Source organism: Drosophila guanche, unplaced genomic scaffold (genome assembly GCF_900245975.1).
Source record: "Drosophila guanche unplaced genomic scaffold, DGUA_6, whole genome shotgun sequence".
In the NCBI taxonomy this organism is placed as follows: domain Eukaryota; kingdom Metazoa; phylum Arthropoda; class Insecta; order Diptera; family Drosophilidae; genus Drosophila; species Drosophila guanche.
The window spans coordinates 1,033,636-1,046,424 of record NW_022995743.1 but is presented as its reverse complement, the minus strand read 5'-3'; the positions used below and the strand labels follow the sequence as shown (position 1 = coordinate 1,046,424).

The 12,789-nt window shown below is 46.3% G+C and overlaps 1 protein-coding gene across 4 annotated transcripts in view; it reads left to right on the top strand.

The window, feature by feature from the left end:
* The first annotated feature begins 3,428 nt into the window (after window positions 1-3,428).
* Window positions 3,429-12,789, top strand: part of LOC117578815 (putative polypeptide N-acetylgalactosaminyltransferase 9) — a 55,427-nt gene continuing 46,066 nt past the window's right edge. For 3 of the 4 annotated variants that reach the window (XR_004573396.1, XM_034264567.1, XM_034264566.1), the window contains exon 1: window positions 3,430-4,060. The gene's annotated coding sequence lies outside the window, so the exon portion shown is untranslated. Of the gene's footprint in view, window positions 4,061-12,789 lie in introns of all 4 variants that reach the window. The other variant, XM_034264569.1, reaches the window with a different exon arrangement.

The window sequence follows — 12,789 nt, the reverse complement described above, 5'->3', positions numbered from 1 at the left end:
TGTGTAACTTTTTGCATTTTGCGACACTTTTTATGTGGATTCGTCTGCCGATATAATATCGGTAATCATATTGATATTAAATTGATTAATTACCCATCAAGTCCGGCCATATGCCAACGGTGAATGTTTCATTTTCCATAAATATAAAACACCTTTACACTGGCGCTTGAATGCTGCGCGGCGCTTAATTGGACGTGAATCGGATAAGGATTACTAGTAGCCTTGGGATGGAATTTATCTGGGGTAATGCATGAAATGTTTAAAGCATATTTGCTGTTGATTGATCCTTTGATGATTTTTAGCTTCTCCGAGGGTTTACTGCCACCAAAAACTATACAATTTGCGAGCTTTGAACTATGAATTATCCTTTCTTAAGCCTCTTACTTATGCAAATTAGGACACACAGCCTCAAGGATACCTCAAACTGTTGCGTTTTGCCTGCATTTTAATTGGTTGCAAAATCAATAATCATAAAACTCCATGCATATGTATGGGTGTTTGCTTGAACTCCCTTGAAACTGTCACAGATACACAGATGCAGCTGCAAAGTGCAGCAAAGTGTAATGTTGTGGCATGGAAATTGACTTAATGAACATTTTTTTGGCCACCTCGCCCGAACCCAACGAAACGCTGCAAAGTATGCAACAATTTTTGGCTCCCTCTTGGCACTCCATTTGTGTCTGTGTGTGTGAGTGTGTCTAGCGGGTGGCTTGGTGCCCGTTTTTGATGCCAAGTCAACATCTAATTGGATTTGCTCTCATTCAATGAACTGCAAACGAAAAGTATTTTTTATATGATTATTCCCACTTGAGCCTCCAATGGGGTGGGGTGGGGTGGGGCGGGCGCCATGCTCACAGCACCCCTCCACCTCCACCCACACGCCGCAGTGCCTGACAGAATGAAAGAACATTTTTATTCCCATTTCGCACTTTGCTCCACTCCATTTGGCCAAAGTGCAAGTGTATGCAGAAAATATTGAAAGCCATACATATGTGTGTGTGTGTGTGTGTGTGTGTGTGTGTGTGTGTGCATTTGCTTGTATTTATGATACCCCCGAAAGTCGTATGGATGAAGGGTATGCTGTGCTCTTGACTTATGTAAACAGATTTCTGTCTCTATTGATCGCCGATCGAAATGAAAGAGAAATCTGCCAGGATCCAGAGATCCGAAAGCAACATTCTGCGCCCTTTTCCTTGCCGTTCTGTTCTACCACAGTCTTGCCACTTGCGATTATTTGTTGTCCCGCCGTATCCCGTTCTGGATACGTTTGCCTCGATGGAAAGGCGAGAAAATGTTTGCCACGCGACATTTTCTGCAATTAGGGGCAAAAACACGTACCAGGAATGGCAAGAGGAATGGAATGGTCTGTGCCCAGACACAGATGCCGCGGAGGCATACTTTAAATTGAAGTTCCCCGCGGGTTTATCATAATATTAAAATCTAGCATTGGGCCCAGAGTTAAAGCTTTAATGAGACGGAAAGCGAGCGCCAATCGCTGCAATTAAAATTAATTACAGTATTTGTCAGCTTAGCTCCGGCTAACAGGCCACCGCAACAGCCACGAGAACGAACCACTGCCAGAAGTTACCCGAGCCACCGCCAACTCATTCACCAAACTCTGGAATGGGCTGGGCTGGGCTGGGCTGGGCTGGGCTGGGATGTGGTACCTGTGGGGAAGGAGGGGAAGGCAGGAGGCAGGAGAGGAGCCCTGCATTGATTGCAATCGCGATCGTTAATTAAATGTCGAAAGGAATGTTGTTGTTGCTGCTGCTGCTGGTGCCTCCTGTGCGTAAAGATCAGCCAGCCTGGATAAGGGGCAAGTTGCAAGTTTGCAAGCTGCCCTGGCTGCCGGCTATTTATATCTGCAGCACGTTGTTGCACGCAATGCGCTGTCGTGTCTGTCCCGTTCCGTCCCGTCCAGCTACAGCTCTCCCGCTCTACGCCGCCTCCCCCTTTGTAGCCCGAAGCCCCCGTGCAGTGCTGCTGCGGGCATTATCGCCCTTGATCTTGGCTAAATCGAAATCGCCGGCGTTGCGTGAAGTGTTGCAAATGAGTTTTTGTCTGGGGCGTGCAGTGCATTTTCAATTGGTCGGCAAATTGGCAGCGCCAACGAAAAAACACTCCACAAATGAAGCCACTGCATCGTACAGGTGGCACATAGACTATATTCAAAGTAGGGAGAATGCTGAATAAAGGGAAACAACTGAGAGATGTCCAGGGTACTGGGAGATTTTTGTTTGTGGCTTACACATTTGATGATTGTTCCAGTAAAGCTACTTCGATTCGTAAATAAGCACAGCTCATGCATATCTATGGCAATATTTTCAATTTATGTACAGGCTGTATGAAATTGCATCTGAACCAACAGAAAATTGGTGGCTCATTGATGGCGAAAACCCGAGAAAACGAGTTTCGTCGCCAGGAAAATAGAAAACGGAAAACAGAAAACAGAAAACTGAAAACTTTTGCAATGCGTAAAAAGAAAAATGCGGCAGAGGAAAGTTGATTGGTGTCATCTCTCTTCGCCCCGAGCCCCTCCCTCGCTCCTGCCACATATTTTCTTGGCCATGTTTCAATTGCAGGAGCCATAACAAAGAGGTGGGTGCGAGAGAGGGGGGAGGCTTCGGAAAGAAGTACATTTTGCGGTCGATTTTCGGCACTTGTCATCGGGAGAGACAGTCGACAGACGAAAGTTAATGGGAACTGCAGTATGGACAGGGTCAACGTTCATGGGTGGAAACCGCCTTAAGCCATATCCAAAAATCGTCTGCAACAGTGCCTTGCAACCACAACAACAGCAGCGATAGCAACAACAGCAGCAACAAAACCAGAAAAAGTAAATGCAAATGAGCCACGTGCATGCCGGAGGGGTTCGAGCGACAAGTGCAGCGGCCAACATGTGCGTGTTCGAGTTGGGAGCCGGCATAAAATCACCAAAACATCTTAGCTTGATGTTGCCATAGTGATGAGCAGGCTAGCTATAAAGTGGAAAAAAGGCTAACCAAAGAAATTCCATATAGACACTAAAGGCCTGTAAGCGACTCTTTAGGGTAGATAACTCTGCTGTAAGCACCACAATCTCTTTCCGCTGCCATTGCCGCTCGCTTTCTCACTCCCACACTATTGTCTGGCTGATACAAATAATGTCTTTCATATAGGGGCACATTTGTCATTCGCAGGCCTCTGCCAACATCAAGAACAGCCACGACAAACCCTCAGTCAGTGTCTCTTATCAGTACATTTTTAGCACACAGCAAGAAGTGAACCTGAGTTCGCTTCGAACATGCTGCAACGTGCTGGTCTAATCGAACTTTGTTGTAGTTACTAGCTGCGACTCCAGAAACCAGCTCTGTTATGTGGTGCTCGAACTCGAACATGTGGCCGCTCGTTGGCGCGTTTAGCTAGCAAATCCACGGCCTTGCCGCTCCATTCGAATTTTTGCCTTTGAAAGTGTTGGATGTTGGAAGTTGGAGGTGACCGCGTTGCATTTCTCTTCTTCCAACCAAAAAAGTACGTGAAGAGTCCGCCGACGAGCACACCTCTACGCGCGCAGGTGTGTGTCAGTGTGTGCGTGCCGTTCCCATGTGTGTGTGAGCGTGTGTGATAGTGTCTGTGCATTGCTGTGCGAGTGTGAAGAGTGGCACAGCTCCAGCCACAACAAAAATAACAACAGCAGTGGGCCGCAATCAGCTGTGAAGGTGCGAAAGAGAAATGCAAATCGAATAAATGGCCAAAAATTACGAATTATTAGCGTCAATTCTCCCCGTAAATTTCACATCTCTGAAATCGAAACGAAACGTAGCGTGCGGCTCTAAATCAATCGGGGAAAAAAACTTAACATAAAATAATCTTCACAAATAAATAAAACAACAAAAAAACACAGAAGCCGCCTGGCGCAGTCTGCGTAAGAGAGTGTTTATCATAAATTTGGTTGCTGAAGAGAAGTTGCTGCAGAAGCTGAAGAACCCAAGGAATCGGAAGAGAGTGCAGGAGTAAAAGGAGAATCCATCAGCACCAGTGGGAAAGAGAAGGAGTCATTCCAGCAGGTGGATTGCCCGGGGTAAGTGAAACGGGTGGAAATTTAACGTTGCGACGGAGGAGGAAAGCACTCAAATTTGTTTGTTAGACTTCCCCCACTCTTCCCTACGACACGCGACCGACCGGGTTCTATGGGGGTTGAATGGAACATTTTCTGTCCCAAGTCGCGCAACCTCAGCGACGGCACCCAGCACCCAGCACCCAGCACCTGCTGCGGCTGCCTCTACTGGCGCCTCGCCTCGCCTCGGCTTGCAACTCGACGCCTCCCCTTCCCTTTTCGCCTATGACAACAGATCAAACATTTGTTTTTGTTGCGTGTCTCTGCCGCCGCGTGGTGTCCCGTTAACTTGGACTGACATTTTACATGGCACTGCTTCTTCTTTTGCTTCTTTTTCTTCTTGTGTTGCTTTAGGTTCTCATCCAAACCCCACCTTCTACTCATTGTTGTTGTTGCTGTTGCTTCGTCTTGCATGAGTTCTCTTTCACAGCTCTTCCGCATGCTCTTCGTGCAATGACTTTTTGTCTCTCTTTCTGTCTGCAGTGGGACGCCTAACTGTTGTTGCCGCTACTGATAGTAGGAGTGGGTGAACGAGAGAGATCTTTATTTAGGAATAAATTCGCAATAGAGAGAAAGAGGGAGAGTGAGTCCTCTCTGCAAAGATGTTAAACTATTCCCTTGAGAAAGGGTATCCACGATTCTTTATACTCTCTGTGTGAAATTTTCGTGTTTTTGTTTGCAAATGACTTTTTATTGGCCATTTCCTTGACTTTGCTTGCTTTCTGTTTTGCTCTCTTTTTTGGCACTGGCTGGCCCCTCGCATGGCCCGTGTATGAAAAGAAAAAATCAATAAATTTCATTTGATTTTTATGCTGCGCCTCCTGGCCGACCCCACAGCTGTGTCTGGCAGAGGAGCGAGGGAGGGAGGTGGAAGAAACGTTGAATTCGCGAGCTTTGTTTTTGCGTTTGGCTTTGTAATGTCAGCTTTTAGCGCTACCCACCGCCCCTACCCCCTACTACCCTCTCCACTACAGCTCTTAGTCCTAGCCTCACCCAAAGCTTTCTCTCTCTCTCTCTCTCTAACGCTCGCTTACCTCCTCTCTTTGTTGTTTTCGCGTCTCTCTGTGCGTTTTGCCGGGTTTTGTTTTGCTCTGGTCGGGCCTGGCCTAGAATCTAGCCACGAGAAAAACCGAAAAACTTGTCTTTGTTATTAATTATCAAAGGCGGCTCCCCCGAGCAAGGGGCTGGAATTGCTAGTGAGACCCGCCCAAAATAGACAGACAGCTGGATGGATTGGTGTCAGCGGCGAGGGGCAAGGCGCTGGCGAAGAGCCTCCTTTATGGTCTTCTAATTAATTTTGAAATTTTATTATATTGGATTCTCCACTCTCTGTGTGTGTTCTCCTCCACTGCACCATTACTCATGGCTGTGTACTCAGAGATAAGATAAGATTAGAATGCTTCAGTTGGAATTGTATATCTTTTGGGGCCAAGTGTAGCCGCCCCGTACCGGGTTATCTTTGCCTTGGATTGCAGATGTCATAGTGGAATAATTTGGCAACCGAATGGTTGACAGTTTGCTTTGTTCTCTTGAGTCGTTTATTATCTGCAGGGGAATGCGGGACATGCCGGGAACATCCACTCTTGAGCAGACACCCGCAGTGCCTGTAATTTTGTATGCTTTAAGGAGCATCTCCTTATGGATGATGATGTGTCTCAACATTTCCTTTTGTGCTTTGGACTTGTGCTGACATTACGCATACTTTTGTGCGTCTCTCTTTTGGCAGTTTTCGGCACCTTTAGACCGTCATTTGGCCATTCGAGAAACCCTTTAAATGACTCCATTAGCCAGAGCAAGAAAATCAGGTGAAAATGGCATTTCTCAGCGACTCGGGCGGGGGAACCCCCATGGCCAGCTCTTTTCGAACCCCGTCAAGTGGGTTTATATTTCTATTTCGTATTTGTTTAATTCCACAAAAATCACCTTTATCGCTCTCGTTTGTCGCCTGTGACGACCCTTGGGCGAGGGTTCCGTTTAATTTCATTTCCATTTTCCTAAAAACGAGTTTCTGGCTTTCTCAGAGGCCTGTGGCTTCGAGCTGAAGTTATGGCTGAAACCGAGTCTGGGGTCGCCGGAGGTCTCTCTCTCTCTCTCTCTCTCTCTCTCTCTCTCTCTGTGGCTCGTTTGATGCTTCGTTGCATCATTAAGAGGCAGCGGCCGCAATTAACTTTAATTATTTATGTCGGGCAACGGGGATCGAGAGACGAGGAAGGGGTGTGCTGTGTAGCCCACCTGCGGTCCTCGGGTAAAAGTTAAAGCTGTTGCCATTTATGTTAATTTCAATGAATTAATCACTCCACATATTAGTCCTCCTTAGTGGAGCTTACATCATGCCCCCAGACCCCAGACCCCAGACCGTCGGCACGGTTCTGTTCTGTTTTTCGTATCTTTTGTGTTCTCCGCCGTCTGCTTTTCAACAGCTGTTGCCGTTGCCTCGGAATTTCCCTATCAACTGCTAACCACCCTACTCTACTACCTCTTATTCGACCTGCCTTATTGCATTTTGCACGTCTGCACGTTCTCCAATTGAAAAAAAGCGCCAGAAAAAGCTGTTCCAAACCAAACCGAACAGAAACCGAGCGAAACAGCACAAAAAAACAGTTGTCAAAATGTGGTACATGGGAAAAAAATGATGCACACTGTTCTGTGTCTCTCTTCTTGAACGTTGCATTGCACGTTCCTCCGTCTCTGGATCGAATATGTACATTCGATATCTTCTAACGAGCGTCAGAGCAGCAGAACGGCAGAACGGCAGAGTGGAGGGATTCAGGGCGGAAGTGTTTTCGGGGCACGTTCCAGGGTTTCGGTTGCCCGAAAATAATTGCAAAACGTAGCTCTGAGTGGGAGTATTTTCGATGGGAGAATCTTTCAGGAATTCCCTCCGAGCTGCGCATCTTTCATGCTATATTTAGTGCAACAAAATAGTTTTGCAATCCAATCATCTTTGGCCCGAGAATACCCTATTTCCTGTACAGCTTTTTGGTTTCCTTCCATGTTTCGAGTTGTTTACTGTGCTGACCCAGTAATTTCCCTTTGAAGAAAGTTGCTCCTTGGAAGGAATCCATCCTCCAAGGATGCCCCATAACCCAGCTGTAAACATATAGAAGAAACTTGTTCTCGGAGCAGGGGCACGGGCTGGAGCGGGAAAAGAGATCTTTTGTCCAGAGTTCTGTGTTGGTCTTTTGCTTGATTTTGGGTTTATTTTTCATTTCTCATATTTTGTTTGTTTCTGGTTTGTTGTGCCCTTCACAATGCCTGTGCTCTCTTCTGCCGTGATGATAACAATGCTTGAATACAACTTTTTAGCCGCCTTTTATGTGTACTCCCCCACAGCCCCCCATTGCCACTTCCCACTCTCGCACTCTCGCACTCATTCATTCCTGCTCGGACTTCCTTCTTCTCCGATATCCTTCGTGTGCTGTAGCTGTCTTTTCGGCTCCTTTACTGCTGTTGTTTGCGTTCCTTCAAAAGGAGAGAGAACTCTGGCGCGTAATTCATTACGGGGTTGAGGGTTTGCTTTGGGGGCTAGGCTCTGCTTTCTGGCCTTTGCAGCTGCGGAAGTTTCAGAATCTCAGTACAAGATATCGCACAAACTATTTGTACTTGTATCTGAGTTGCTCTCTCTCTCTCCCTCTCTCTCTGTACATTATTCTCTACCCTAATCTCGGTTGCTGTGCCATGCCTTTGGCTGTCCCTCGCTTATCCTAAGACTGCGCTTAAAAAAACATACATTTTTCACTGGCGATAAGCACTTTCTGACACAGTGAAAGCCCTGCTGAGCGAACGGATAGACTCCCTTGCGAGAGGGGTGTCTGTGTCCGCCCCAGAGAGCCATCACTGCTTCTGCAATATTAAATATACATAAATATCCAAGAGCTACTGGGGAATTCTTATCACATACCCCACATATGTACATATGCCTCTCATGAGTTATGCATTTTCTCAGAGTCTAAAGAGTGGACTGGGGAATATCAAGATGATTTACGTTTAGCTGATTCCAGGAACTATATGGGGCTTTCGCGTAGATCTAATGGACACTGTTTGATGTACCTTTGAATAAACAAAACTCCAAGTGAAATACAAGATGCCTAGCTTCCACTTCTGTTGATGGAACTCTCGAGTTTAATTCTTGAAAATCCACTGAAACGGAAACTGGAGAACCCTGAAGCTGGAGCTGCTGCTGCTTCTGCTGCTGCTGAAAATTGCACTCATTAAATATTTATAAGATTGCCAGACGCCTAGATGCCCCTTCCCCCTCCTTGACTTTCTTTCCTTATAAATTCATAAAAATCTTATGCGATGCAACCAGCAAGAGCCCTTTTGTTCATATGATAATGAGCGCTGTTGCGCCTCTGTTCTCCTTTGAGTTGTCCACTCAAAGTCCCCCCCTCTGGGCCTATTTTGGCCAGAATTCTTTCGGTTTGCTGCCCCTCAAAGTCATGACATGTGCCGGCGCGGACCAATTTATGGCCATGGATACTATAAATTGTGGCTGGGGCTATTGATTTGCTGTTGGCCATTCCGCCATTCCGCCTGCCGCTGCTGTTGCTGTTGCTGTGGCTGGCACTGCTGCTGCGTGTGGTGACAGTTGACAGTTGAGTTACAAGGTCATTATGTGGGGTTGTGTGTGGAGAGGGGAACCCGTAGAAACTGGAACTCGTTGGTGCGTCATGGGATACAAATGTATCTTTGTGCCAGCGACAGGCAAAGCGCGTGTGTGTGCGCAATTACAGTTAATGTCCAAAGCGTGGATTCATTTCCGTTTTAAACAATTTTCTTGTGCTTCTTTTTAGGTTCGTTTTTTCGGTTTTCGGTTGATTGATGGTTCGGAATAGAGAGAGGCTGAAAGGTCATCCCATCCGAATGACTGGCAGCAATCGCTCATCCATTGTTGTGCCACACAAAGGCGGAGGAGACCGAGATGATCCCTCGCCTGAGACCTAGATTGAGCCGTTCCTCCGACTGTCTGTCTGTTCGGGTCGTGTCTGCCGCTGTGTATCATCGGTTGATATAAATCTCAGTTTACTTTGCTGCTGCTGCTGCTGGTGCCGTTCTTTGGCATTAGATCTCCATATTTGTAGGATCAATTAGCGTGTTTCGCCAAACGTTTGACACTGGATGGAAGGGGAGGGTAGGGTAGGGGAGGGGGTCTCGATAAGGCCAGGGCCAGCAGGTCTTAACTGGAAGTGGCAGTGGAAGTGGGTCGCAGCTTGAAAGTGCAATGCGAACGGGCTGCGCTTTCTCCCAACTGCAACTCACTGCAAGATGGAAGACACAAGATACACATACTGACAGCTACTTAATCGAAGTCCCAGAGTGTCCAGAGTGAAATGCAGAGATGATTTTTATGCATTTTGCAGCCGAAGAGCCCAGACCAAGACCCGAAACCGAAACCGAAACCCCAGAGTCGAGACATGGGCCTAAAAAGAGAGCTGCAGCCACAGCCGCAGCCCAGAGATGAAGATGCCCGATGGCCGATGGCCGACTGGCCAGATGACTGCCGCATTCCACTTGGCCAGAGCGGCCAAAGCGGCCCAAGCTGCAGGCCCCGAAAAAAAATACACCCATACACTCATCCACTTCCAAACCAAACCACAAGATGTGTGTCTGGGTCTGGGGCCTGGGGTCTGGGGGTATCTTTGTTTTTGGTGAATTGCTTTGGATGGTATGGCTTGGTTGGTGGCTGGTAGATGCTTCGGATGCAGGAACCTGTTTGCTTTGGGATTTGGTCGTTTTTTGTTGTTTTTTGTTTCGATTTTTTGTTGTATGTTGAAAATTTACGAGTTTGGCGAATACCAAGCGGGAAGAATTCAATGAACTCGTCTTCTAACTTGGCTTTCGGCTCTCCTCGATAGTGGAGAGTGCTCAGAGTCTGTCTGTCTGTCTGTCTGTCTGTGTGTGTGTGCTAAGTGGGCAGATCCCCAGACATGGTCTTGGGCCATGTAAATGGGGAGTTCTTCAATCCCTGCCTAGCCCCCTCCCGCTCGTAGCGAAACACACCGAAATTGCTTTCGAATTGGATTAGCAACACAAAAAAAAAGGTTTCTGCCACAGAACTTGTATGCCGCATGTTGCAGTCGTGTTGCTGCTGCTGATTCTGCTGTTCTGTTGTTGTTCCCCCCCTTGTTGCAGCTTCTTGTTCCAACATTTGTCTTGTCATTGCGATTGTTGCTGCTGTTCCGAGTGATTGTTGAACTTATTGTTGGAATTGCTGTCGCTTCTCTTAGAGACTTTGTTGTTGTAAATATTTATAAGCTATTCTGTGGGTGTTGTGGAATAAGAATTGTTAAAACAATGATAAATGCTCTCCTAATGTTCGTTGTTGTAGAATTCGATTGTTCCTAGAGGATTGTTGAACATTTTTAGACATTTAGCTGCCCAAATTGCAGTATTTTGTTGTTAAACTTTGAGTAGTTGTAGCTGTTGCAATTATTTGTAGTCTCTCTGCTCATTTTTGTTTGCCAAAGGCCAGATGATGCCTCGCTTTCATGGCCTGCACCCCCCTCCCGCCCGCCCATCCGTTGCCCGTTGCCTTTTTTGGTCATCGCCCCACTTGCCCCATCGTCTGTGACCAACTTTGGGCCCAAATCTGCTCTCCCCGGCCGTCCAAAGATATTTTTAATTGTGGACAACGGACAATTAGTCCTCAACTTATAATTAAATGTAGCCAAAGCTCCGACGATGGCCACTAAGCGACACTAAGAGGAGTCGGGCATCTAAGTTTTAATGGCCATCATTTGTCGGAGTGCTCAAACACGTTGCCAGCCAGGGGGGAAAACACTATAAAGTTTGGCATTTGATTTGAATGCGGGGGCAAGACACCTTTAACAGGGGGAAACCTGAAAACACACAATTAAACATGAACTAAATCGATGGCTGGAGTCGCGTAAATTTCACTCTTTGTTTCATAAATATTAAATCATCTTTAATCAAATATTGGGCCACAAAAAGCCACGCAAAATGCTCTTTAAATTGATTCTCTGCCACCAGTTGAACATCGAATGTGGATACAACATCGAAATTAAATATTCAGTTATTCAAAATGCGAAAACCAAAAAAAATGTTGCTCTATTTGGAAAGCATTGGAAAAACATTGGAAAACATTTCCATGTTCCATGCCCCTGCCCCAATGATCTTTTATTCAAGACTGCGAATATTATTTTCAACTATTTTAATTGCTTAAACAATGGCCTGAGAATAAAACGAAACACACGCACACACACACACAGACGGAAATCGTCTTCAATTTATGGCAAGATACAACAGATACAGATACAGATACAGATACATCGCTCTAATGACTTGAACTAACCTTCGGCAACAAATCACGGCTGTCAGAGGCAGAAAGATGAAAAATAAATATACAGAAAATATATAAAATACAAATACAATGGCCAGCAGAAGATTTAATAAAGCAGCAGCAGCAGCAGCAGTCCAGTGGCAGTGGCAGAGGCAGAGGCACCACCACCTAAAGGCCAATCAAGAGAAACCTGTTGCAATGCTGCTGCTGCTGCTGCTGCTTCTGTGGCTCTTAACTTGTTTTATATATTCTGCCTCCTCTGTTGTTGTAATGCAGAGGGTTCTTGTGGCTCTTGTTCACAGTTTTTCACAGTTTTCCACGAGTCTGAACCCCCCCCTCCGGTCACTCTGCTTTTGGCATTAGACGGGAGAGACATGAATGTTCATTAAACCGTAACCGCAGCGGCAACAGCGGCAACAGCGCCAGAGTTGTCAAGCTCTCGGTGTCGCCTCTGAAGCTAAACATTGCGGCAAATGCCAATGCAAATGCCTCAGGGGCTCTGGCTGGCTTCTAGCCCCCATATCAGTGACATTTAAGCAGGAAGGTGGCAATATGCTGCCTGTGCCACTGATCCACTCTCAACGAAGAGTGGATGCCCTGCAACACTAAGCATGGAAAGGGAAACAATCTTAAGCAATCTTTCCATTGATGCACTCTCTCAATAGATTTTGATTCTTTGATCCAAGACAAACAGTTTATTTATTCTCAGCTATTCTCGGGGATATCGCGGGGATTGCAACCACTCTCCCTGGAGTAAATTTGCCATCAATTTCACACTTTATGTGCCAAAAATCTATTTAAATATATTTCACAGCACACTGCTAAAAGTAACCCCAAAATGTAACAGACTCTCTCGAGTTCTTTTGTCGGTTGTTTGAGGCTGGGACTCGTGTTCCACACAGACAGAAGAAACAAAAGGGACAGCAAAACGGCAGCAACAAAAGAGTCAAACGCGCTTTTGGCCTTCGGGCACTAAACTTTACTTAGAGCCATGTGTGGCTGTGTTGCCCCCTCTCCACTTTACTTTGTGGCAAAATGTTGCATCATCATTAATACAGAAAGGCCGCAACAACGCGGAGCACAATCATTGATGGTGATGCTTAATGTGGCTCCTCTCTCTCTCTCTCTCCCTGTGCCTCTCTTTCAAATGCAAATGCGAGTGCTGGCAATGATGACAGCTGCTCCTTAAGTTGAACTTTTGTATTCGAAATGTTAATGGTTAATGCCAAGACGAGCCTATGCCGAAGGTGCAGTTCATGAGTCATTCTATTCAGCAGACCAGGGCCCAAATGTCGGCGGGTCTCTGTGTGGGTAAAGACTCTGTAAAGACTCAAACCGAATGCAATTTATCACATGTTGCAATGAAATATCTGTGAAATGCACTCAGGTGCCG